The 26,285-nt window shown below is 42.3% G+C and overlaps 1 non-coding gene and 1 pseudogene across 1 annotated transcript; both read right to left on the bottom strand.

Annotated features, from left to right (window-relative positions):
• Positions 1-9,765: 9,765 nt before the first annotated feature.
• LOC149516844 (25S ribosomal RNA) lies at positions 9,766-13,171 on the bottom strand. The gene has a single exon (XR_016345427.1). It is a non-coding gene; the product is annotated as a 25S ribosomal RNA (ribosomal RNA).
• Positions 13,172-13,825: 654 nt separating this feature from the next.
• Positions 13,826-15,461, bottom strand: LOC149516843 (18S ribosomal RNA; annotated as a pseudogene).
• Positions 15,462-26,285: the final 10,824 nt, after the last annotated feature.

Here is a 26,285-nt window from a genome sequence, read left to right as displayed (position 1 = left end):
TGTTAGCTTTCCACCACATCTTTGGCTAGCAGGTAGGCAGAGGCCTAGCTAGTCTAAAGTAAGCTACTCATAGGTATATATGGTGTCTAAATGGGTAGGCATCATCAGGTTATAAGTGTGGCATGATGTCTCTTTAGGTCATGGTTTACCAAGGGACGATTAAGGGCTATAAGCCTCATATCGAACCTTTGTGTTAAACCATGGGGTTAGACAATAGCATTTACTATGCCTTTTGGTTTCCCCTCCCTAGGTCAATTTGATCAGTGATGAAGGATCATGAGATGGTGTTGTGTTGGAGGGTCACTATCGAACCAAGCTAGCAGGTAAGCATGCCACTAGACCCTTGTGACCAATTGATAGAGGTGTGCTGCAAGTGGATAGCACACTCGAGTTCCACAAGATGGGTTAAGCATGATTTTGGGGGTCCATCATGCATACAGCCAGCTTAGAATAAAGCTAAAGGCTAAGGCATCGAGATATGAGTTTTATAGGACAAGATAAGCCTGTTGTAGCTTCAAGCTAGCTGCTGACTAGCCTCTACTATGCATTTAGGTTTGAGGCATAAGAGCTTGTGTAAGATACAAGAAGGCATAGTGTTGGGTTCTCACCATGCTAGAAAAAGATAATATTATGAGAATTAGGGTTCTGCCCTTATGAGAAAAGTGGGTTATTGCTTAGGACCTTAATGCCTGTAGGCAAAGATGTGTGCTCGATGCCACTCTAAAAATCATGGGCTGATGAGATGATGAGAGTTGAGTACCTCCCTTTTGAGTTTAAAAATGTTGTGTGCAACCCTATGGGGTCTAAGCTAGGAAGAGCTCATGAGTATGCGGCTTGAAGGATCAATATCAAGCTATCCATGGAGAAATGGACTAAAGAAAGGCTGACATTGACTATGACTAATTTTGGTGCTACACTAACGTGTGGTTTTGGTTTAAGGAATGCTCATCCCATGACACATGGTATCAAAGCCTAGTTTGACTTAGCAGTGGGACTAAAGTAGCAAAAGTATGGCCATAAGATTGAGAAATCAAGGCAGTGCTAAGCTCAAAAAGAGCTATCAAGGCACGATTGTGTTAATGTGGCTATATGAGCTCGAGAATGAGCTTTAGAGGTGATACATGGGAAAAAGTTGCCTAGGTGAAACGCTTTTGAGTAGGCTCTTGGATGCCAAGCAAATAGGCTTGGGAGTCTAGCCTTATCTAACAAAAAGTGATGGCAAATACAGGCATGTGATGCCATTATAGTGGGAAAATGGTGTTGAAAGCATGATGTGAAAGAGGCTACACCATGAAAGGGTGTTGTGTTAAGCCATGTGGGCTAAAAGAGTTCTATCCCGAGGGCCTTGAGTTAAGCTTGCTAAGATTAGTTACTAACTAGCGTGCACTTGTTAAATGGTGTAGAGGACTTAAAAGGGGTACGAACTAAGTATTTTAGGTCCAAGCATAGAGCCATTTTGCAAAGGTAGACGAGTTTAAATTGGTTGAGGATTGAATCTATGAGTTCTTATGGTCAAAGGATTATGAGATTGTGCTGGTCAGCAGACCATGCTTGTGTTGGCCAAAAGAGAAAGCCTTACGAGATGTGGTGGTTAGTAGATCATGATAGTGTATAGTTTAACGAAATGAGCAAATAAGGAGTTGGCCAGTTGACAAAGCCTAATGAATTATGTGGGTTAGAAGACTAATCAAATTAAACAAAGTTGATGGCATTGGTATTCGAGTTTACTTCCAATCAGTAGATTGGACAAGTTTGAGCATGGCAAAATTGAATTGATAGGGGTTGAGCAACATTCTGGCCAGTTGAATGGCCAAAAGTTTGAGTAGGTCAACGGACCTTGAGTATAGAGTGGGTTGGTGAACCATAAGATAGAGCCACTTAGAAGACCTTAAGTTTAGAGTGGATTAGTGGATCCTTAGGCTATGTGTGGGCTTTGGGTTGCCTTTTTGAGATATGCCATGGTCAAGGTAGATAAGTTATGAAACCATCATGGAGACATGGTTAAGTGTAGAGATAAGTTAGGTTTGAGTAAAAATGTGGGAGACTTGTGATTCCTTGTGTAACTAAGCCAAGGCAGTGGAGCCTACGAGATTACTGAGCATAAGAATAAGTTTAAGATGGCATGCGTTAAGGTGCCACTATGAGGGTTGTCAACTAGAGGGCCATACTTAGAAAGGTGACCTTGAAAGGGCCAAAAAGACCTAAGTTGTGAGATGATCGAAGTGTTTGAATGTTGCCATGCTAGGGTTTATTATGGGTGATGCCATATGAGTTTGGTTAACCTAAGCACCATGTCCAGAGGGGCACATCAAAGAATCGATGCCATAGGCATGTGGTTAGTGTGATGGGTCACGTCTAGCAGGGCACACCAATGTGTGGCAAAGTAGCTGGTCATTTATTCTACTCAAGGTCATGATCAAAAAGGGTACCTCAAGGTCACAACATTAAGAGATCATGGAGGAGCCATGTAGTGGCACATATGAGTAATTGAGATAGGGTCTAGTGGTGAAACTTGGAGATAGTATAAGGTGCAAAAGAGCTGGGATTATCCCTCTACATTGACAATGAGTGAGTATTATGGGTGATGCCTCATTTGACGGGATCATGACTCAATCCTTGAAGGCACAAGTGAGGGACATGAGAAAATGTCAACTATGTACAATAAGAGAGTTGGTTGTGGTCTTCGCATTGATGAAGGCATCAACATAGTAAGTGGGGGAAAATGTCATGGTCAGGCTCTGGTGTGCCTAAATCCTACCTTGACTGACCTTGAGTTGAGTAACAAATGAGTCCTTATGGTCATGACAGTGGTTTTAAAGCTATGCACAGGCAGTGTAAACCCTAGAACGTGTTGATAATGTTTGCAGGTAGTGTGAGCCCTAGGCCCTAAGATGTGCAGCAAGTGTAAACCAATGGGTGGGCACTTTAAAGTTGCGTAGCCAATTAGGTGTTGTCAGTCAAAGCCATGTGAAGGCACTTTTGAGTGGGTTGGTAGAGCAATGAGTGGAATGCCAAAATTATGGTGGCCAAGAGACAAGTCATTGGGCCATGTATTGGTTGAACAAAGGCCTTGAGGTGGCTGGGGAGAAAAGTGTCCCCATTTTAAATAGTTTTACAGTTCCTGATAGGATGGCTAGGAATTCTCCTACATTCTTTGTAGGGCACGACTGGTGTTAGCTCTTCACCTACCCCTTGGCTAGTGGGCAAGTAAGGGCCTGGCTAGTCTGAAGTGAGCTACTTTTAGGCATATGTGGTGTCTAGGTGGCTAAGTATCATTGGGTCATAAGTGTGGCATGGTGTCTCCTTGGGTCATGGCATACCGAAGGACAATTAAGGCTGATGGGCCTCATATCATGCCTTTACATTGAACCATAAGGTTAGACGATAGCATTTGCTATGTGCATTAGTTTCCCTTCCTTTGGCCAGTTTCATCAGTAACGAAGGATCTTGAAATGGTGTTGTGTAGGAAGGGCACCATTGAGCTTGAAGGATAAGTGAGCTGGCAGACAGCCACATTACTAGACCCTTGTGGCCAATTGGTAGAGGTACATTACAAGCATATAGCACATTTAAGTTCCATGAAGTGGGCCAAGCATGATGTTGGGTGTCCATCATGCGTGTGAGTAGCCTAGAATAAGGCTAAAGGTTAAGGCCTTGAGTTATAAGTTTCATTGGACAAGACGAGCTTGCTATGGCTTTGGGCTAGTTGTTAACTAGCATTTATGCTTTGCCTTTAGGTTTGATGCACAAGAGCTTACGTAAGATGCAAGTGGGCATGATGCGTTCTCACTATGCCAAAATGAGATAATATTATGGGAACTAGAGCTGTGCACCCTTATAAGCAAGGCTGGTCAATGCTCGAGACCTTAATACTTGTGGACAAAGATGGATGCTTAGGGCCACTCCGAGAATTTTTTGTTGATGATATGATGGGAGTTAGGTTCTCCCTATTGAGTTTGGGAATGTTGTGTGCGACCCTATAGGGTATGAGCTAGGAAGAGCTCATGAGTATGTGGCTTGAAGGATCAATATCGAGCTGTCCATGGAGAAATAGCTCGAGAAAAGCTAACCTCGACTATGAGTAGTCTTAGAGCCACATGGATGCATGGTTTCAATATAAGGAACATGCATCTTATGACACCTAGCATGTGCTGATAGTGTTTGAGGCAACTACCCATGGCAAAGGTCAGCATGTGCCTATGGTGTTCGAGGCAACTACTTGCAGCAACGGCCATCTTTTGCCAATGCTGATCGAGGCATATGCCTACACCTGTTCTAGATTGTGCTGATGCTAATCAAGGATGTGCCTTCACCAAATGCTAGCATGTACTAATAGTGGTTAAGGTAAGTGCCCGTACCAAAGGCTAGCTTGTGCCAATGGTGGTCGAGGTAGGTGCCTATGCCAAAGGCCAACTTATGCTGATTATGGTTGAGGCATGTGCCTGCACCATGTGCCAGGATGTGCCGATGATGGTTGAGGCCTTAGCCAAAGTTTGATTATAGGCCCCAGTGCACATGCTAGGCTAGGGAATGTCCTATGCCGCACTTTTTTGCCTAAGGAACCATCACTAGAGCATTACCGAAGAACCTGATTGGAAGCATTGAGGGTTCCAGTGATTAAAAGAGAAGGGTTAGGGCATGTGCACACGTGATGTGCAATGGGTCTTGGTTCTTGGACCTTATATTGGCCTCTTATCCTCAAAGGAACCTCGACAACTCATACCTTCTTAAAGAGCATAAGAACTTTTATAGGTACACAGCCAGTAGCCATTCAAATATCTAAAATGGGGATGCTTTTTCCAAATGGCCACAAAATCTTAGACATTTTGATTTTTCAGCCGATTTTTTTTGGATGCCAACAAAAGCACAGGGATCAAGTATACCAAATTTGGGGCCAAAACTCTTAAAAAAATTTCAAAAAATCTTAAACTGCAAAAAATTTTGAAAATCGTGAAAAATATAAAACAAATATCTTGCCATGAAACTTCACATAAAGGTTTAGGAGATCATTATATGAATTTACAAGCCATAAAAATGGCATTGGCAAGGTAAAGGTCTGAAGATGTGCTTGAACCGACCTACATCCCAGTCGTGGTGTAAATAGTGTATGGCCCAAGGTTAGGATACCACACATGGTGCATGACCTAGCATGTACAGATGGTGTTCAAGTGAACTGCTTACACCAAGGGCCAGTATGTGCTAAGACCAAGGACCAACATGTCCCATTGGTGGTTGAGGCATGTGCATATGTCATAGTTTGTAAGCTTGTCTAAGCCCAAGGGTTCTCTCTGACTCAAGGAATAGTTCCAATTCTAACAGGATAGGGTTTGACTACTAGGGGGACTAGGCTTTGAGGTGTACCAAAGGTCTAGGTCGTAGAGAACTAGCACAAAACAATATTATAGGCAGTGATCAAGACTTTAGAGGCTCAATCTCGGTATTCAAGTCCAGTAGATTTGAGCAAGGTCTAGGTGTAGGCACTGGTGAGCATTATTTGAATTTAAAAGCCATAAAAATAACATTAGCATAGCAAAAATATGAAGATGTGCTTGAACCCACCTACTACCCAGTCATGGTGCATGGTCTAGCCCCAGGATACCCTCACTTGGTGCGTGGCCTAGGATATGCCAATTGTGTTCAAAGGAAGTACCTACACAATGAGATAACATGTGTCGATAGTGGTCGAAGCATGTGCCGAGACCAAGGGCCAACAAGTTTCGATAGTGGTCAAGGCATGTGCATGTACCACGATCTGCAAGCTAGTCCCAGCCCAGAAGTTTTTTCCAAGTTAAAGAGCAATTCTAGTTCTAGTGGGACAGATTCTGTCAACTAGGTGTACCAAGCCTTAAGGCATACTAGAGGTCCAGGTTATGAGGAACTAGCCCAAAATAGTGGTATAGGCAGTGATTAAGACTCTAATAGCTTAGGCATGGTTTTTAGGTTTGATAGAATTGAGCCAAGCCTAAGTCCAGGAACTGGTGAGTGCTTATGTGAATTTACAGGCCATAAAAATGGCATTGGCATGGAAAAATATAAAGATGTGCTTGAACCCACCTATTGCCCGATCGTGGTGAGAATTATGAGTGGCTAAGCCAAGGATACCTGTGCGTGGTGATGGCTCAACATGTGTCGATGGTGTTCAAGAATTGCATGGACAAAGGGCCAACATGTGCCGATGGTGGTTGAAACATATCTTGAGACCAAGGGCCAACATGTTCTGATAGTGGTTGAGGCATGTGCTTGTGTCACGGTTCATAAGTTGGTCCAAGGCCAGGTTTTTCTTCGAGTTGAGAAGCAATTCCAATTCTAGCAAGAAAGGGTCTGACTACCAAAGGGACAAGGCCTTGAGTGCTATTGAGGCCCATAACAGTGGTGTGGTGTCATGGGTTGCATGTTCCTTGTACCAAAACCACACATCTGTGTAGTACTAGGGCTACTCTTTGTTGAGGTCAACCTTTCTTGAGTCAATTTTTCCATGGATAGATCATTACCAATTGTTCAAGCTACATACTCGTAAGCACTTCCATGCTCTGACCCTATAAGGTCTCATGCAACATTCCTAAACTCAATAAGGTGGAACCCAACTTCTATCATCTTATTTGCCCATGATTCTCAAGGTGGTCCTAAGCATCCATCTCTGCCCATAGGCATTAAGGTCCCGAGCACCGACCTACCTTGCTCATAAGGGCATACAACCCCAATTCTCATGTTATTATCTCATTTTGGCATGGTCAAAACCCAACACTATGCCCACCAGCATCATACACAATCTCTCATGCCTAGAACCCGAAGGCATAACTCCAATGTTGGTCAATAGCTAGCCTAGAGCCACAGTAGGCTCATTTTTTCTGACAAATCTCATATCTCAGAGCCTCAGTCCTTAGCTTCGTTCTAGGCTACCCTTACACATGATGGACTTTCAACATCATGCTTATCTAGACTTAGGGAACTTATATGTGCTACCCCATCACAGCACACCTCTACCAATTGGCCATAAGGGTCTAGCAACATGACTACTTGCTAGCCTGCTCATCCATCGGCTCGATGGTGCCTCTTTTACACAAACACCATCTCATGATCCTTGGTTACTGATCGAACTACCTCAATGAGGGGAACTTTATGGGCATAGCAAATACTATCGTCTAACCTCATGGTTTAACACAAAGGCGTGATATAAGGCCCACTAGCCTTAACCATCCTTGAGCTTACCATAACCCAAGGAGACACTATGCCATACTCATGACCTAATGATGCTCACCCAACTAGACACCACATATGCCCAAGAATAGTTCACTTAAGACTAGCCAAGCCCTTGTTGCCTACTAGCCAAGGGGGGTGGTGGACAGCTAACACCATTCGTCCCCTTATAAAAAGCCTAAAAGATTTCCCAATGATCCTACTAGGAATAGTAAGACTATACAAAATGGGGACACTTTTTTCCTTAGCCATCTGAGGGCCTTTCTTCACCTAAATCAAGGCCTAGTGATTTACTCTTAGTCACCATAATTCTTAGATTCAGCTTATTGCTTCACCAACCCATTCGAGGGTGCTCACACATAGCTTCAACTGATAGCATGTAACTGGCTACCTAGCTCTAAGGTGCTCACCCATTGGCTCACACTTGCTTACGCATGTTAGGGAACTAGGGTACACATTACTCGGATATTCCATCAGCATCATGTTTCAGAGCTTACACTGCTTGTTCATTGCTCTAGAACAACTGTCCCAACCACAAGGCCTCAACTGTTGCTCAGCTCAAGGTTAATCATTGTAGGACTGAGGCACACCAAGGCCTAACCATGGAATATAAGTAGTGATTAAACTCCAAAAGCTTAGGCACAGTGTTCAGGCTAGGCAGAATTGAGCTAGGCCTAGGTGCAGGCACTGGAGAGTGATAAGATGAATTAATAAGCCAGAAAAATGGCATTGGCATGGCAGAAATATGAATACATGCCTGAACCCACCTACTGCCCTATCATGGTCCACATGGTGTATGACCCCGACCTAAGGCACCTAACTATATGCATGGCCCAGCATGTGCAGATGGCATTCAAGGGAATTGCTCACACAAAGGGCCACCATGTGCTAATAGTGGTCAAAGCATGTGCCAAGATTGAGGGCCAACATGTCTCATTGGTGGTTATGGCAGTTGCATGTGTCATAGTCCATAAGTTGGTCTAGGACCAAAGGTTCTCTCTAAGTTAAGGAGCAGTTCCAATTCTAGCGGGATAAAGTTTGATTGCCAGAAGGACTAAACTTCAAGGCCTACTGAAGGCCCAGGTTGTGGGGAACTAGCCCAGAATAATGCTTTCGGCAATGATACAGATTTTAGAAGCTTAGGCATGATGTTCATGTTTAGCAAAATTGAGTCAGGCCTAGGTGCTGGTGAGCACTTATTTGAATTTAAAAGCCATAAAAATGGTATTGGCATAGTTAAAATACAAAGATGTGCTTAAACCCACCTATTACTTGATCGTGGTGCACATGGTGCATGGCCTGGGCCTAGGATACCCATGCATTGTGTATGGCCTAACATTTGTTGATGGTGTTCGAGGGAACTGCCCGCATAAAGGGCCAGCATATGTTGATGGTGGTCAAAGCATGCGTTTAGACTAGGGCCTAACATGTCCCAATAGTGGTTAAGGCATGTGCATGTGTCACAATCTGTGAGCTAGTACAGGCCCAAGGGTTCTCTCTGAGTCATTGAATAATTCTAGTTCTAGCAAGATACGATCTAGTAGGTAGGTTGACTAGGCTTACTAGAAGCCAAGGTCAAGGGAACTAGCCCAAAATAATGGTATGGGCTATGATCAAGACTCTAGAGACTCAAGCATGGTGTTTAAGTTCAATAGAATTGAGCTAAGCCTAGATGCAAATGCTGGTGAGAAATGCACGAGCACACGATCAGACCCAGGTGTGGGCACTAATGATTGAGTTGCAAGTTAATGATCAGGCCTAAGTGTAGGCATGCATAAACACAGTATTGGGAGGATCAAATTTGTAGGCTTCTAGAAGGTCCAATACTATAGCATAATCTTTGACAGGCTAGAATTATTCTAAGCACTTGAGTTTTGTAGGCAGACAGAGTTAGTTCCTTGTCCAAGCTTAAGTGGAGTTTGGTTTAAGACTAGAGCTCGTGATATATGCACTAAGTGCCATTTGGTGCTGATGGCGATCAAAGGCAAACAAGTGCCTTAGGCGGGAGGCTCATGTTACACATTCCACACCAAGTGCCAACATCTACCAAAGAGATATCTAAGCTAATAACCTACCCCAAGTGCTGGCATCTACTAAAAAGGTGTCCAAGGCAATAATCTAGCCCACTTATGCTGACGATGGTTGAGGTATGTGCCCACACTAAGTGCTAGCATCTAGCAATAGTGATTGAGGTAACATTTTGAACCAAGGGGTCAATATCTACTAATGGTGTTCAAGGCAAAAATAAGCCAACATCTGCCAATGGTGTTGGATGTGATTAACTGCATAAACCAAGGGCTAAGTGTTGTCAATGGTGTGCAGGCAGAACAGATCTAAGGGCTAACTTGTGCAAATAGAGTTCGAGGCAAGTGGCCGTACCAAGGGCAAGCCCATCCTTATAATAAATTCCAAGGGCATCTGGTTGTCATTTACTTGGATGCTTGAGAGAAGGATGTCATCCCTTGGCTAAATCAATAGCAATAGAGAACACCATTCATCCCTAAACCCAGAAAAGGTGCATTATAAACAAATAAAGTGAGAGAACTTCAGTAGGTGTGGGAAGGAGGGATGAATCAAAGAGACAAAGGGCTGAATCTTAATAGATCATGGCAATAGGGCCACTCTACCACTTATAGTACCCCATTACCTATTTAAGTTGTCTACAGAGGATTCTACCCATCACTTTGTGGGATTGGGCTCTAAGGAGGCCTTCAAGGCTTGTCCGCCTTGGGGGTTGCATCTATGACACATGCCTTTAGGGACCATGGGCCTCTACTATGGGTCAGCAATTGGGAGATAGGCACACTTCTAGCCTAGATTCTAACTTAGAGGTGTTTAGTCATGATCCAATGTACGATAGCTTTATGCCATTAACTTTTCAACCAGGCACGATGGCCAATTGTAAAAATCAACAGTTCTTTTCATACTAAGTGGAAGTACTATTATGATACTACTATTAATAGGGTAAAACTAACCTATCTCATGATGGTCTAAACCCATCTCACATTCCTAATTAGTGGGTGAACAATCCAACACTTAGTGAATTCTATTTCATAATGATAGGCAAAGCTGATATCAAAGGATGAAAAAGCAATGTCGTTATGAATGCTTGGCTACTACAAGCTAATTATCTTTGTGGTAACTTTTTTGACACCTCTAGCTTCAATTCTGAAGGTCTAAAAGATCGATAGGCCATGCTTTCATGGTTTATATTGATATTGGAAATCTAAAACAAATGAGTTTTTACCCTTTGTTCTATATGAGATTTCTATTCTCATTGAGCTTATCTTAAGACACTTACGTTATCTTGTAATAGATGTGCTACCCTAGCCAAACTTCACACCTGATAATGTTTTCCACTCAGATCAATCAACCAAGGTTAGCCTTGGGTCTAAAAGAAGGGGTTGTGCCCTACCTCTAATTTATGGAATAAGTAAAATAACATTAAAAAGTAGTGGTATTTTCAATTTTATCGAAGGCTCCCACTTATCTGACACCTCACAAGTCATTTCACAAAGTTGGACTATAGTCAAGCTCAATATGGTCTTCTTTCCCTATTGATTTTACCAAGCTCATTCCCATGGCTGTGGTTTTGCTAGATAGTAGATAGGGATAATGGGAATCTCGTTAATCCATTCATGTGCATCACTAATTAGATTGTGAGGCATTTGGCTATCTTAAGAGAGCAATAGTTACTCTCACTATTTACCCATGCTTGGTTGAATTTTTTCACCTTGACATTCAAAGCACTGGGAAAAATCACATTATGTGAGCATCTATAGGAACCATCATAATGCTTTGTTTGAATTAAATAATCGGATTCCCCTTGTCCATACCAGTTTTGTGTTAATTGTTCATTGCTTGAGAAGGGCCCATTAAGGAGCCATTCCAAGTTTGTTCCTTGGTTAGTACATGGTGACCTATTCTCATTATGAGATTAGCTTGAGCAATGCATCGACAACCGATGGGTTTGGGATTAGGACCCCCATGCCCAGCCTTCAGAGTTAATCTTTTTTTGAAAGTTACAGATCAATTTTGCCAATTTCCCTTGCCTACATTATTCTGCTAACTAAAGGTTGTTCACCTTAAAGACTTGATGCAGTTATGAGTATGACTAGGCTTAGATGGCACTCAATCTTCTAGATTTTCAAGGGCCATAAGAGATAAATCAAACACCACGTGATGTGTGGTGCTCTTCAAGCTATTGGACCCTACCTTCTACTGAACCTTTTCCAGGGCATGTAGGCCATTAAATAGAATAGATAACTCTTATCGAGGCCTCTGCTGATGTCTCTAGACTCCTTAATGTTGCCATTTGCCATTGTTTCTCAGTTTAAGAATTTTAACCTAATTCCCTTTTGAAGCTTGCACTAGAGACACTATCAAACTAGCTCCCCTATCACTTAGGATTGACTAACCCTCGTGTAAGTGCCGTTCAAATGGAAACTTTGCATTCTTTAACCTTTAAATTTCTCAATTAAATATTTGTTACTACCAGCAAGATCTACATTGATGGTTGCTCCACTTGAGCTTGTGCCCAGATTTTATGGTGACTACTATGCCCCTGCTCATCCAGCCTGACCTTACCCTAATGCTGGGTATAGGTTACGCTCTTAAGCGTCATCTATTTTTGGGGCTAGTTGATTTCGTAGGTGAGTTGTTACACACTCCTTAACAGATTTCAATTTTCGTGACCACTATCCTATTGTTTTAATCGACCAACTCCTTTTGTGGGTTCTAGGTTAACATGTAATTGGGCAAGGTAACTTGGTTTCCAGCTCATCCCACATTGCTAGTTTTGCTTACCAAAAATGGCCCACTTTGAGCTTTTGATTCTATGGCATGGCTGAATAAAGTAGTCGCACCATCCTACCTATTTAAAGTTTGAGAATAGGTTGAGGGCATTGCACCCCCAATGCCTCTAATCATTGGCTTTACCTGATAAAACTTGCTAAAGGCTCAGCTATCCTAAGGAAAACTTAGGTGGGAACCTACTGATAAATAGTTCGATTAGTCTTTTACCCTTATACCCCAGTCAAATAAATGATTTACATGCCAGTATCACTATGGTTCTCCATCAGAATTTTCTCTGGCCTTACCCTGCTCAGGCATAGTTCACATCTTTTGAGTCCTAACAAGCATTTCACACTCAAACCCTTCTCAAAAGACCAAAGTTGATCAACGGTGCACCCATGATGGATCCCACCAATCAACTTGCACTTTATGGGTGTTTTCTAGCCCATTGACTCGTACGCATGTTACACTCCTTGGTCCATGTTTCAAGATAGGTCGAGTGGTAAGCTTACAGGCAGACATCAAAAGCACGCTAGTGCTAAAAGCATGTCGATGCTAAGGCATGATGAGATTAACACTAAGGCATAATAAGATGGCATGTGCTACATTCCATAATCATGGTGATGACATCTCCATTGGCATATTAAAAGTTTAAGCTTAGGTCACTGCCACGACCCACATCAGTCCATGCCCTAAACTAGTTGGTGGACTGGCTCTCACCATTCCACATCTGACCAATGCATATCACTGGCCCCCATCTGCTTCCCTCCTAACAATTTCAAGCACTCTTTGAATTTCTTTTCAAAGTTCTTTTCACCTTTTCCTTGTGGTACTTATTTGCTATAAGTCTCTCACCCGTATTCAGCCTTAGATAGAATTTACCAACCGACTGAGGTTGTATTCCCAAACAACTCGACTCACAAACAATGCCTTATGTGTGATAGGGTCCAAGCACAATAGGGCTCTCACCCTCTTTGGCACCCCTTTCTAGGGGACTTAGGCTCAGTCCGTTGCTAAAGATGCTTCTCTAGACTATAATTTAGACATCAATGGCACCTAATTCTTAAGCTAGGTTATTATTGGTTCAATTGCCATTACTAGGGGAATCTTAGTAAGTTTCTTTTCCTTTACTTATTGGTATGCTTAAACTCAATGGGTAATCATGCTTTACATGGAGTCATGATGTGAACATCAACCTAGTGATGCGAGGGGTCTGATGGGGTCTAAATGTAAAACAATCATGTGTCACTAGAGATTAGGCATGCCAGGAGCTTTACCATCGACGGTCATGGTGCTATCATTGTCGAAGACTCACTTTTAGGCTAACCTCAATCAATAAGATCATGGGAGGCCATCTTCTACCCCCTCACCTAGAGTCTAATGGGTGGGAGGTTAGAGGGGGCAATAATGCATGACACCAAGGCAGGCGTGCCCTCGGCCTAATGGCTTGGGATACAACTTTTATTCATAAACTCGATGGTTCACAAGATTTTACGATTCACACCATGTATCGCTTTTCGCTACATTTTTGTTGCTAAAAGTCATTTTGGTTTTTTATGATAAAAGGAGTCATGATGCCACCGATGCGTGCATAATGAATGTGATGGTGATGGCATATGTGCTCTTTTTCATTCTGAATCCTTAGGGTGATTTGCATTGGTGGTTTGTTATTTGGCCGTGGGTGGTGATACCAATCATTCCGCCCACTTGAAAGGTAGTATGAAGTGATTACCATGCCTGTTCGAGGTCAAAAAGGGCTTAAGCCATAGAGAAACCCTTACCCCTTTGGTGTCTCGTTAACGCATTCATAGGTCATTCATTAAGTGGGTTTCGACAATGATCCATCCATAGGTTCACCTACAAAAAACCTTGTTACAGCTTCTCCTTCCTCTAAATGATAAGGTTTAATGGATTTCTTATGATGTTACAGGCAGTGAACCATTTACATCACTACAATTAGAACACTTCAATAGACCATTCAATCGGCAAGAGTGATAGGTAGTGTGTACAAAAGGTAGAGACATAGTCAACATGAATTGATGACTCACACTTACTTGGAAGTCCTTATTAAAGACCAATAATTAGAATGATCTATCGCCATCATAATGAAATTTGAAAGGTTACTTGGCCTGTCGATCAAGGCTATAGACTTGTTGAATACATTAGTGTAGTACATATGGGGCCTAGAACATCTCAAGGCATCATAGACTTATTATTACCTCAGACTTCCTTGGCATAAGTGATTATAGTCCCTTTAAGAAGCTAGCCATGAAGGATCACCTCTACTTAGCTAGTTAGCAAGCAAATGTCTTGTTCGTTAATGGAAATAACTAGACAAATTGCTTCGCCAACTAAGAATGGACATGTGCCACCCACCCATAGAATCAAGAAAGAGCTTTTAGTCTATCAATCCTTACTATGTCTAAACTTGATAAGTTTCCTTATGTTGAGTCAAATTAAATTGTAGGCTTCACTCTTGGTGGTGCCCTTCCATCAATTCCTTTAAGTTTTAGCCTTGTGACCATATTCCCCTTGGAACTTAAAGACTTTGATTTGTCATAAGGTGTTGGTGGAGTCCTAAAAATAACATCCATTAATCCCAGGTTGTCATTATTTATGGTTGAGACTAGGATGGTATCTAATCATCTTTAAGCCCCTAATTTTCATTCTTGATTAATGAAAACATCCTTGGCAAAACAAATGCAGGCCTACTTTAAGCACTCTAATTTTTGCAAAGTAATAGTGTCGAAGGAATAACTTGACCAATTAAGGTTAGGAGTACATCTTTGGTTATAAGGATGAGTAGATTGGTACTTACTATGAGATGGACCGGATGACCCAACCCAAGTTTCAACTACAAGGTTTTTAACTGCAACAACTTAAATATATACTATTGGAGTTGGAAATACCATAGCTATTGGCACTAGACTTGCCCTCTAATGGATTCTTGTTAAGGAATTTAGATTATACTCATTCTAATTACTAGATTCATAAAGCCCAGTTCATGTACCACATGTCAAGATTGGGTCATTTGTGTGGTTGCCACCTTCCTTAGATGTGGTAGCCATTTCTCAAGCTCTCTTTCCAAAATCAAACCCTTGTTTTTTGTCAGCTGTCACCACCATAGTAAGCCACTATCCTACCACCAAAAGTTGATAGGATAAAAATTTGAATGATGCATTGTTGCACAAAAGCCATTTAATTTGATGAGTTATCATGAATCATTTGAGCAAAGAGCATAGCCCACTTCAACCTTTTATTTAATAAATACATCCCTTCCAAAAGTTAGGGTTTGTTACACTTATTAGCTCTAAAGTTATTATGGTTATCTGAGTAGTAGATACCATTAAACAAACTATTATAGATTTAATGAGTCATTCATAGTTCATAGTCTAAATTAGTTCATACTTACACATGCATGGCTTAATATTGGAGACAAGTATATGACTACAGGTAGGATCAACCAGGGAGCATTCTTTCAGGATGTTGGCAATGCATGGACTTTAACATACCAACTGAGCAATAGAGAGAGCTAACATGAAGCACAAGCATCATGCATGTGGAGCATGTAAAATGCATAGCACCAAATAAACAAAGGCTAAGAGCCCATGCCATGCACCAATGCAGCCATGAAGGTTTGGATGGCTCGGTTGGGATACAAGACACAATTAAGGTTTGACTTGTAGCCTCTAAGGACACAAAATGGATGAGGGATGGTAAGACATCTAGTTTTCATCGATTTAAGTATACAACTCGAATCTTGATTGCACCTTTAAGGTACGATAACTACATGGTGAAAGATTGAAGAGGATGATGGGTCAATAGTTTGATGCATCGAACATGGAGTATGGAGCCTGCCAACACACACCACTATAGCACCACTCATATGCTTATTACATACAAGTGGTAGCATCCATACACACCAGTCCATAACCCACCTAATCAATTACTCAATGAACAAGTGGAGGAAATGACATACAATGCCATGCCACAATAGCTTGGCATAAGAAAAACAAAAGCAAAGGCCATGAGACTGCCCTTACCATCTAATAGGCAACAATGGCACAACACCTCCAATGCTTGTTTTGGCCAGAATCGCATATGTAAATGCCTTTATCACCACCAAAGGGGATGTTGCTCAATTTAGGGACTTTTTCTTACGGTTTTTGGTAGCATCAGCTACATGCATGGGCTTGGCCAAGCCTAGGCATTTTGTTGGTCATTGAAAAAGGACCACGAGACTACCGAATACCTAAGAGACTTGGCCAAACCAAGCCTACAACTGTAGCTTCTGCTTACACTAACCTAAAGAGCTGTTGCCTAATTTAGGGACTTAGTCTAAGGTGTGGGGCAACGTCATTATAGGCATAGGCTTGAGCTTGACACCATCAAACCCTTTTTTTTCATGCATTTCAACTAATCAAAGCCATGGGCTTTTGTGAGTTATTGGAGCAACCAGTCACTAGACAACATGGCCAAAAAGCATGCACACCCTAGATTTTGCTCTAGAGACATTGCCATTGATGTACGTAATGACAGGCCCATCATGCATACCTATTACGCTATGAAAGGAGAGAGGGGCTGGATAGCCACACCCTACAAAGCATGGGAGATTTTACAAATATGCTAGTAGTAGATGTTAATATGTCTGTAATGGGGACATTTTTTTAGATAAGCATATCCTATACCAAGGGTTTGCAAGTGCTAATAGTGGTTGAGGCATGTGCTTGCACTAAGACCCAATGTCATGGTCAAGCCCTTGTATGTGTTGGTCCTACCATGATAGACCTTAAACTAGGTAGTAGATGAGGTCTTATGGTTGTGACGGTTGTCTTAGAGCTGTGCATAAGTAGTGTAAGCCCTAGAACATGTTACTGATAGTGTGTGTAGGTAATGTGAGCCCTAGGCCCTAAAATGCATAGGCAAGAGTGAGGTAGTAGGTAGGTGCCCTGGAGTCGATTAGCCAATCGAGTGTTATCGATTGAAGCTATGTGTAAGCACCCTCGAGTAGATTGGTCGAGCAATAAGTGGAATGCTAAAATCATGGTGGCCAAGAGACAGGTCACTAGGCCTTAAGTTAGTTAAAGAAAAGCCTTAAAGTGGTTAGGAAGAAAAGTGTCTCCATTTCAAATAATCTTATGATTCTTGGTAGGATAGTTGGGAAATCTCTTATTCTCCTTATAAGGGGATGATTAGTGTTAGCTTTCTACCAATCTTTTGGCTAGTAAGTAGGTAGGGGCCTAGCTAGTTTAAAGTGAGATACTTTTAGGCACATGTGGTGTCTGTAGGTAAGCATCGTCAAATCATGAGTATGGCATAATTTCTCCTTGGGTCATGATAAACTCGAGGATGGTTAGGGTCGACGAGCCTCATATCACACCTTTGCTTTGAACTATAGGGTTAGATAATAGCATTCACTATGTCACTTGGTTTTCTCTCTTTGTATTAGTTCAATCAGTAACCAAGGATGATGAGATGGTGTTATGTAACAGGGGCACCATTAAGCTTGAAAGATGAGTAGGCAAGTAGACAGGCACACCATTAGACCCTTGTGGCCAATTAGCAAAGGTATACTATGAACAGGTAGTGCACCTAGGTTCCCTAAGGTAGGACAGGCATGATGTTAGGTGTCCATCATACGTGTAGGTAGCCTAGAATGAGGCTAAGGCCTGAGTCCCTGAGATATGAGTTTCATGGGAAAAGATGAGCCTAGTGTCATTTTAAGTTGGCTATTAACTAACATTTATGCTATGCCTTTAGATTTAAGGCATGAGAGCTTGCTTATGATACGAGTGGGCATGGTGTTGGGTTCTCATCATGCCAGAATGAGATAACATTACGAGAATCAAGGTTGTGTGCCTTTATGAGCAAGGCAGGTTGATGCTTAGGACCTTGATGCCTATGGGCAGACATGTGTACTTAAGGCCACCTTGAGAATCATGGGTTGATGAGATGATGGGAATTAGGTTCCTCCTTATCATGTTTGGGAATGTTGCGTATGACCTTATGAGGTTTAAGCTATGAATAGCTTATGAGCATTTAGCTTGAAAGATTGATATTGAGCTGTCCATAGAGAAATGTACTCGAGAATGGTTGACCTTGACTATGAGAAGTTTGATCCAAGGAACGTGCATCCCATGACACCTAGCATGTGCCAAGTGTTCGAGGTAAGTACCTGTAACAAGAGCCAACACATGTCAATGGTGTTAAAAGCAACTACCCATACCAAGGGCCATTTTCTACCAATACTGGTCAAGGTATGTGCTTGCACTCAGTCCAAATTGTGTTAATGCTGATCGAGGCATGTGCCCTCACCAAGAGCTAGTGTATGGTGATGATGGTCAAGATAGGTTCCCATACCAATTATAGCTAATGACGATGATGATCAAGGTTATGCCCATACCATGCACTAGCATGTGCTGATGATGGTCAAAGCCTTGGCCAAAGTTTGATTCTAAGACCTGGTGTACATGCTGGGATCAGACATGTGCTAGTGCTACATTTTTTTATCTAGGGCATCATCACCAGAGAACCTGAAAGGTAGTATTGGGGGCTCCAATGATTGGGGAAAGAGGTCGGGGGCTATGCACACTAGATGTGTGATGGGTGCTGGTCTTTAACCCTTATATTGGTCCACTATCTCCCAAGGAACCTTGACAACCCCTTTAAAGAGCATTAGAGCTTTTACAAGTTCATAGCCAGTAACTATTCAAGTGTTTGAAATGATGATGCTTTTTTCAAAAAGCCACAAAATCTTTTACACTTTGATTTTTTTAGCTGAATTTTTTTGTGGATGCCAGCAAAATTACAAGGATCATGTATATACCAAATTTGGGGCCAAAACTTTATCTAAAAAAATTTTAAAAAATCCCAAATTGTGAAAAATTTTAAAAATCACGAAAAATAATGAATGAGTCATTTTGCCATGAAACTTCACATAAAGGCTTAGGGGATCATTAGGTGAATTACAAGCCAACAAAATGGCATTAGCATGGTAAAAATATGAAGACATACTTAAACTAACCTCCTACCCGATTGTGGTACACATGGTGCTCAACCAAGGCTCAGGATACAGCATGTGATGCATGGCCTTGAATGTGCCAATGGTGTTCGAGGGAATTGCCCACACCAAGGGCTAGCATGTGTCGATGGTGGTTAGCATATGCTAAGACCAAGGGCCAATATGTCTCGATGGTAGTCAAGCCATGTGTATGTGTCACAATTGCAACCTGATCTAAGCCTAGAAGTTCTCTTTGAGTTAAGGAATAGTTCCAATTCTAGTGGGACAAGGTCTGACAGCCAAAGGGAATAGGCTTTGAGGCACACTAGATGTCCAAGTCATGGGGACTAGCTCAAAATAGCGGTACAAAATGTGATCAAAACTCTAGAGGCTCAAGTCTAGTGCTTAGGTTTGACAGAATTGAGCCAGGGCAAGGTGCGAGCGATGGTGAGCATTATATGAATTTATAATGCATAAAAATGGCATGGCATGGCAAAAATATGAAGATGTGCTTGAATCTATCTATTGCCTAATAGTAGTGTACATGGTACATAACTTGAGTTTAGGATACCCGTGCTTGGTGCATGTCTTAGATGTGCTAATGGTGTTTGAGGGAATTGCCTACACAAAGGGCCAGTATGTGTCGATGGTGGTTGAAACATGTGTTGAGACCAAAGGCCAACATGTCTTGATGGTGGTCTAGGCATGTACATGTGCCACAATCTGAAAGTTAGTCCAGACCTAAGGGTTTTTTCTAAGTTGAAGAGCAGTTCCAATTTTAATGGGATAAAGTTTAAAAGCTAGGGGGCCAAACTTGAAGCATGCTAGAGATCCAGGTCATAAAGAACTAGCCCAGAGTAGTGGTACGAGTAATGATTAAGACTTTAGTGGCACAAGCATGGTGTTCAAGTTCAATGGAATTAAGCCAGGCCCATGTGCTGGTGCTATTGAGTATTTTATGAATTTACTAGCCATAAAAATGACATTGGCATAGCAAAAATATGAAAATGTGCTTAAACCCATCTACTGCCCGATCATGGTGAAGATAGTGCACAGCCTAGGCCTAGGACACCCATTCTTGGTGTGTAGCCCAGCATATGTTGATGGTGTCCAAGGGAACTGCTTGCACAAAAGGTCAGCATGTGCTAATGGTGGTCAAAGCATGTACGAAGAGCAAGGGCCAACATGTCATGAAGGTGGTAAAGGCATATGAATATGTCATAGTCCGCAAGCTAGTCTAAGCTCTATGGTTCTTTTTGAGTTGAGGAACAGTTCCAATTCTAGTGAAAAAGGGTCTGATTGCTAAGGGGACCAAGCTTTAAGGTGAACAGGAGGCCCAAATGATGAGAAACTAGCCCAAAATAGTGGTACGGGCATTGATCAAGACTCTAGCACTTATGTGAATTTACAAGCCATAAAAACGATAGTGACATGGCAGAAATATGAAAATGTACCTAAACCTACCTACTACCCGATTGTGGTGCACATTGTACATACCCTAGGCATAGGATAACTACCCATAGTGAACGGCCCAACATGTGTCGATGGTGTTCGGAGGAACTACCCACACAAAAGGCTAGCATATGCCGATAGTGGTCAAAGCATGTGCCAAGAACAAGACCCAACATGTCCTAATGGTGGTTTAGAAATGTGAATGTGTCACACTATACAAGCTGGTCTAGGTTCCAAAGTTCTTTTCAAGTCGAGGAGTATATCTAGTTATAGCAGAAAAAGGGTCCAATTGCTAAGAAAACTAGGCCTTGAGGCCTATTGGAGGTGCAAGTCTTAAGGAACTAGCCCAGAATAGTGGTATGGGTAATGATCAAGACTTCGGTGCTTATGTGAATTTATAGGCCATAAAAATGGCATTAGCACGACAAAAATATGAAATTGTACCAAAGCCCACCTACTACCCGATCGTGGTGTGCATTGTGATAGGTCGAGCACAAGTTAACTGTGCGTTGTGAGCAACCCAGCATGTGTCGATGGTGTTCGAGGGAACTAGTTATACAAAAGAGCCAGCATGTGCTGGTAGTGGCTAAAGCATGTGTGGAGATGAAAGGCCAACATGCCCCGATAGTGGTTAAGGCATGTGCAAGAGTCACAATTTGCAAGCTAGTTTAGGCTCTAAGGTTCTCTCCGAGTTGAAGAATAGTTCTAGTTGTAGTTGGAAAGGGTCAATTACTAAAGACCCAAGTCATGGGGAACTAGCCCAAAATAGTGGCATAGGGAGTGATCAAGACTCCAACACTTTTGTGAATTTACAGGCCATAAAAATGGTATTGGCACGGCAAAAGTATGAAAATGTTCCTAAACCCACCTATTGCCCAATCATGGTGCGTATTGTGCATAGCTTGAGAGCAAGATAACTACACGTGGCGAGTAGCCCAACATATGTCAATGGTGCTTAAGAGAACTGCCCACACAAAGGGCTAGCTTGTACCGATAGTAGTCGAAGCATGTGCCAAGACCAAGGCCTAACATGTCCTGATAGTAGTCAAGGCATGTGCTTATGTCATGGTCCACAAGCTGGTCTAGGCTTAAGGGTTTTCTCGAAGTTGAGGAACAATTCTAGTTTAAGTGCGAAAGGGTTTAACTACTTTAAGGACCAAGCCTTGGGGCCTATTGAAGGCCTAGGTATTGGTGCACTAGCTCGGATTAGTGGTCATGGTCATGGTTATGGTTAGAATATGCTAATTGTCATGGTTACACTCTTTATAAAGGGTCAACTGGTGTTAGCTCTCTACTACCCCTTGGCTAGCTGGCAAATAGGGGCCTAGCTAGTTGAAAATAAGCTACTTCTAGGCACATATGGTGTCTAGGCGGGCAAGCATTATCGAGTCATGAGTGTGGCATGGTGTCTCTTCAGGTCATCATAAACTTGAGGACGATTAGGACTAGTGGGCCTCGTATCTTGCCTTTGCATTAAACTATAAGATAAGATGATATTATTCGGTATGCCCTTCGATTTCCCCTCTTTGCACCAGTTTGATTAGTAACCAAGGATCATGGGATGGTGTTTGCATAGGAGGGGCACCGTCAAGGCTAAGGGATGAATGGGCTAGCAAGTAGGCACAATACTAGACCCTTGTGGCCAATTGGTAAAGGTATGTTGCAGTTGTTATAGCACACCTAAGTCTCTTGAGGTGGGACAAGCATGATGTTAAGAATCCATCACGTATGTGGGTAGCCTAGAATAAGGCTAAGGGCTAAGGCCTTGAGATGTGAGTTTCATGGGACGAGATGAGCCTAGTGTGGTCCGAGTTGGCTACTGACCAACAACTATGTTGTGCTTTCAGGATCTAGGCACAAGAGCTTGAGAATGATCTGGGCAGCCATAGTGTTGGGTTTTCACTATGCCATAATGAGATAATATCATGAAAACTAGGGCTATACACCATTTTGAGCAAGGCTCGAGACCTTGATGCCTGTGAGCAAGATGGGTGCTGAAAGCCACCATGAGAATCTTGGGCTGATGAAATGATAGGAGTTAGGTTTTTTCCTATTAGTTTAGGAATGTTGCATGTGACCCTACTAGTTTTAAGCTAGGAAAAGCTCACGAGTATGTGGCTTGAAGGATCGGTAATGATCTGGTCATGGATGAATGACTCAAGAAAGGCTGACCTCGACTAAGATTAGTCCTAGTGCTACATAGTTATGTGGTTTTAGTTTGTGTGGTTTCGATACAACAAATGTGCAGCCCATGACAAGTGGTATTAAAGCCTAGTTCAGCTTAACAATGGGACTCAAATAGTCCAAGTATGAGCATGAGATTGAGAAATTGAGGTAATGATATACTCAAAGAGAGCTATCGTGGTGCAATTGTGATAATGTGGCTATGTGGGCTTGAAAATAAGCCATCAAGGAGATACATGGGAAAAAGTGGCCTAGGTGAAAGGCCCTCAAGTGGGCCCTTAATGCCAAGTGAGAGGGCACTAGAGTCTAGCCTCACCTAGTGCAACATTTTAGCCTGTGTTGGCATTATTGCCCTTTGGATGGAAAAATCGTGTTGAGACCAAAATATGAAAAGGGGTTACACTTTGAAATGGTGTTTGAGTAAGGCCATGTAGGCTGAATGATTTTTTCCAAAGGGACATAAGTCATGCATAGTAAGATCAGTTACTAATATGTGAACTTGTTTTATAGTACAAGTGCCTTAGCATGGGTATGAGTCGAGTTTTTAGGTCCAATAGTATAGCCATTTTACAGAGGCTAAGGAGTTTGAATTGGTTAATGATTGAAGCCTTGAGTTTGTAATGGTCAGTAGACCATGAGTTCGTATGGTTAGAGGATCATGAGAGTGTGCTGGTTAGTGGATCATGGTTTGTGTTGGCCAAGAGAGTAGGTCTTATGAGATGTGGTGGTCAGCAAACCACGATAATGTGTAGTTTAATGAAATGAGTAAGTAAGAATTAGTCAATTAACAAGGCCTTGAGTTGTGTAGGCTAGAGGACCGATTGAGTTGAGTAAAGCCAATGGTGCAGGCATTCGCGTTTGCTTTCAGTCAACAGACTAGATGAGTTTGAGCAAGGTAGAGAAAATCAAATTGAGTTGAGCCAAATATGAAGTCTTTGAGTAGATGTTGGCCAATGGGACGGCCATGAGTTTGAGTAGGTCAACGGACCTAGACTATCAAGTAGGTTGGTGAACTCTGAGATGAAGCAATCAATGAATAGTGTGATCGAAATGGATCCTTAAGCTTTGTGTTGGCTTTGAGATGCCTTTTAAGATATGTTAGAGTCAAGACAGATGAGTTGTGGAACCATCATGGAGGCATGGTTGCATGCACAGTTGAGTTGAGTTTGAGTAAAAGTGAATAAAACTTGTGATTTTTAGTGGTACTAAGCTGAGGCAATGGAACCTACAAGTTTATTGAGTTTGAGATAGCAAGCATTAATGTGCTACCATGAAGGCCATTACCTAGAGGGCCATACCTAAAGAGGTGACCTTGGAGGGGCTAAGAGGACACAAGTTGTGAGATGATCGAAGTGTTTGAATGCCAACATGCTAGGGTCTATTATGGATGGTGTTGTATAAGTGTGGTTGACCTATGCATTATGTCTAGAGTGACACATCGAAGAGTCAGTGCAATAGGTGTGCAGCTATTGTGATAGGTCACATCCAGTGGGGTGCACCAATATCTAGTAAAGCAGTGGTCATTCATTTAACTAAGGGTCATGATCAATGAGGGTGCCTCAGAGTTACAACATGGTGTGATCATAGGTGTAGTAGTGCAATGGCACTTATCAAGCAACAAGTTGAATCTAGTGGTCAAATGTTAAGATAGCATTGAAATGCAATGGAGCTGGGATAATCCTTCTATATTGGCAATGAAGAAGTACTATGGGCGGTGCCTCATGTGATGGGAACTCGACCTAATCCTTCAAGGCACAAGTGTGAGACATATGAGAAAATGTCAACTATGTGCAACAAGAGAGTTCAGTGTGGTCTTGGCATTGATGAGGGCATCGACATAGTAAGTGGGGGTGAGTGTCATAGTCAGGCCTTGGTGTGCCTTGGTCTTACCATGACTGACCTTAAGCTGAGTAGCAAAAAAGGCCTTATGCTCAAGACAGTGGTCTTAGAGTGATGCACGGGCAGTTTAAGTCCTAAAACATGTTGCTAATAGTGAGTGTAGGTTATGTGAGCCCTAGGTCCCAAAATGCATAGGCAAGTGTAAGCTAGTGGGTGGGCACCTTAGAGCTTGATAGCTAGTTAGGTTCTATTAGTCAAAGTTGTACATGGGGACCCTTGAGTGGGTTGGTGAAGCAACAAGTGGAATGTTGGAATTATGGTGACCAAGAGAAAGGTCATTGGGTCCCGAGTTGGGTGAAGAAAGTCCATGAGATGGCTAGGGAGAAAGTTGTCTTTATTTTAGACAGTCTTATGGTTCCTGATAAGATGGTTGGGAAAGCTCTTACGCTCTTTATAAGGGGACAACCAGTGTCATCTCTCCACCACCCCTATGGCTAGTAGGTAGGTAGGAGCCTGGCTAGTTTGAAGTGAGTTACTCCTAGGCATATATGATGTCTAGGTAGGCGGGCATGGTTAGGTCATGAATGTGGCACAATATCTCCTTGGGTCATGGTATACCTGGAGATAGTTAGGGTCAGCAGGCCGTGTATCACACCTTTGTGTTGAACCATAGGGTTAGATGATAGCATTTGCTATGCCCTCGATTTCCCATTCTTAAGCCAGGTTAATTAGTAACTAAGGATTATGGGATAATGTTTACGTAGGAAGGACACCATCGAGCCTGAGGGATGAGTGGGCTAACAGGCAGGCATGATGCTAGACTTTTATGGCCAATCGATAGAGGTGTGCTACAGTTAGGGTAGCACACCTGAGTCCCTTGAGATGGGACAAGCATGATGTAAGGTGGCCATCATACATGTAGGCAGCCTAGAATGAGGCTAAGGGCTAAGGTCGTGAGATATGAGTTTCATGGCATGAAATGAGCCTAGTGTGGCTCGAGGTTGGCGTTGACCAATATCGGTGTTATGCCTTTGGAATCTAGGCACAAAAGCTTGCGGATGATCCAAGCAAGCATGTTGTTTGGTTCTTAGAATCCATAATGAGATAGTATCATGAGAACTAACTCCAAAATAAGATAATATCACAAAAATCAAGGTTGTATGCCCTTATGAGCAAAATGGGCTAGTTTTCAGGACCTTGATGCCTATAGGCTATCACACTAATGGTGTTCGAAAGAACTGGCCATACAAAAGTCCAACATGTCTTGATGATGGTTGAAACATATGCTGAGACCAAAGGCCAGCATTTCTCAATAGTGGCTAAGGCATGCGCATTGTCATGGTTCGTAAGCTTATCTAAGCCCAAGGGTTCTTTCCCAGTTAAAAAGTAGCTCTAGTTCTAGCGGGATAAGGTCTAACTGCTAAGGAGACTAGGCTTAGGGGCTTACTAGAGGCCCAGGTCATAAGGAACTAGCCTAAAACAGTGATACAAGTAGTGATTAAGACTAAAGAGGCTTAAACATGATGTTTGAGTTCAATAGAATTGAGGTAGGCCAAGGTGCGAGCATTGGTGAGCACTTATATGAATTTACAAGCCATAAAAATGGCATTGGCATGTCAAAAAGATGAAAATGTGCTTGAACCCACCTATTGCCTGATCATGTTGTGCATTGTATGTGGCCCAAGCTCAAGATACCTACATGTGGTGTATGGCCAAGCATGTGCTGATGGTGTTTGAAGGAACTGGTCAAACAAAGGCCCAACATATGCTAATGGTGGTTATAGCATGTGCCAAGACTAAGGGCTAACATATCCTGATG

Source organism: Durio zibethinus, chromosome 9 (genome assembly GCF_047325235.1).
Source record: "Durio zibethinus cultivar Kanyao isolate XHJ-2024 chromosome 9, ASM4732523v1, whole genome shotgun sequence".
Taxonomy (NCBI): Eukaryota; Viridiplantae; Streptophyta; class Magnoliopsida; order Malvales; family Malvaceae; genus Durio; species Durio zibethinus.
This window is presented reverse-complemented; position numbering and strand designations above follow the sequence as displayed.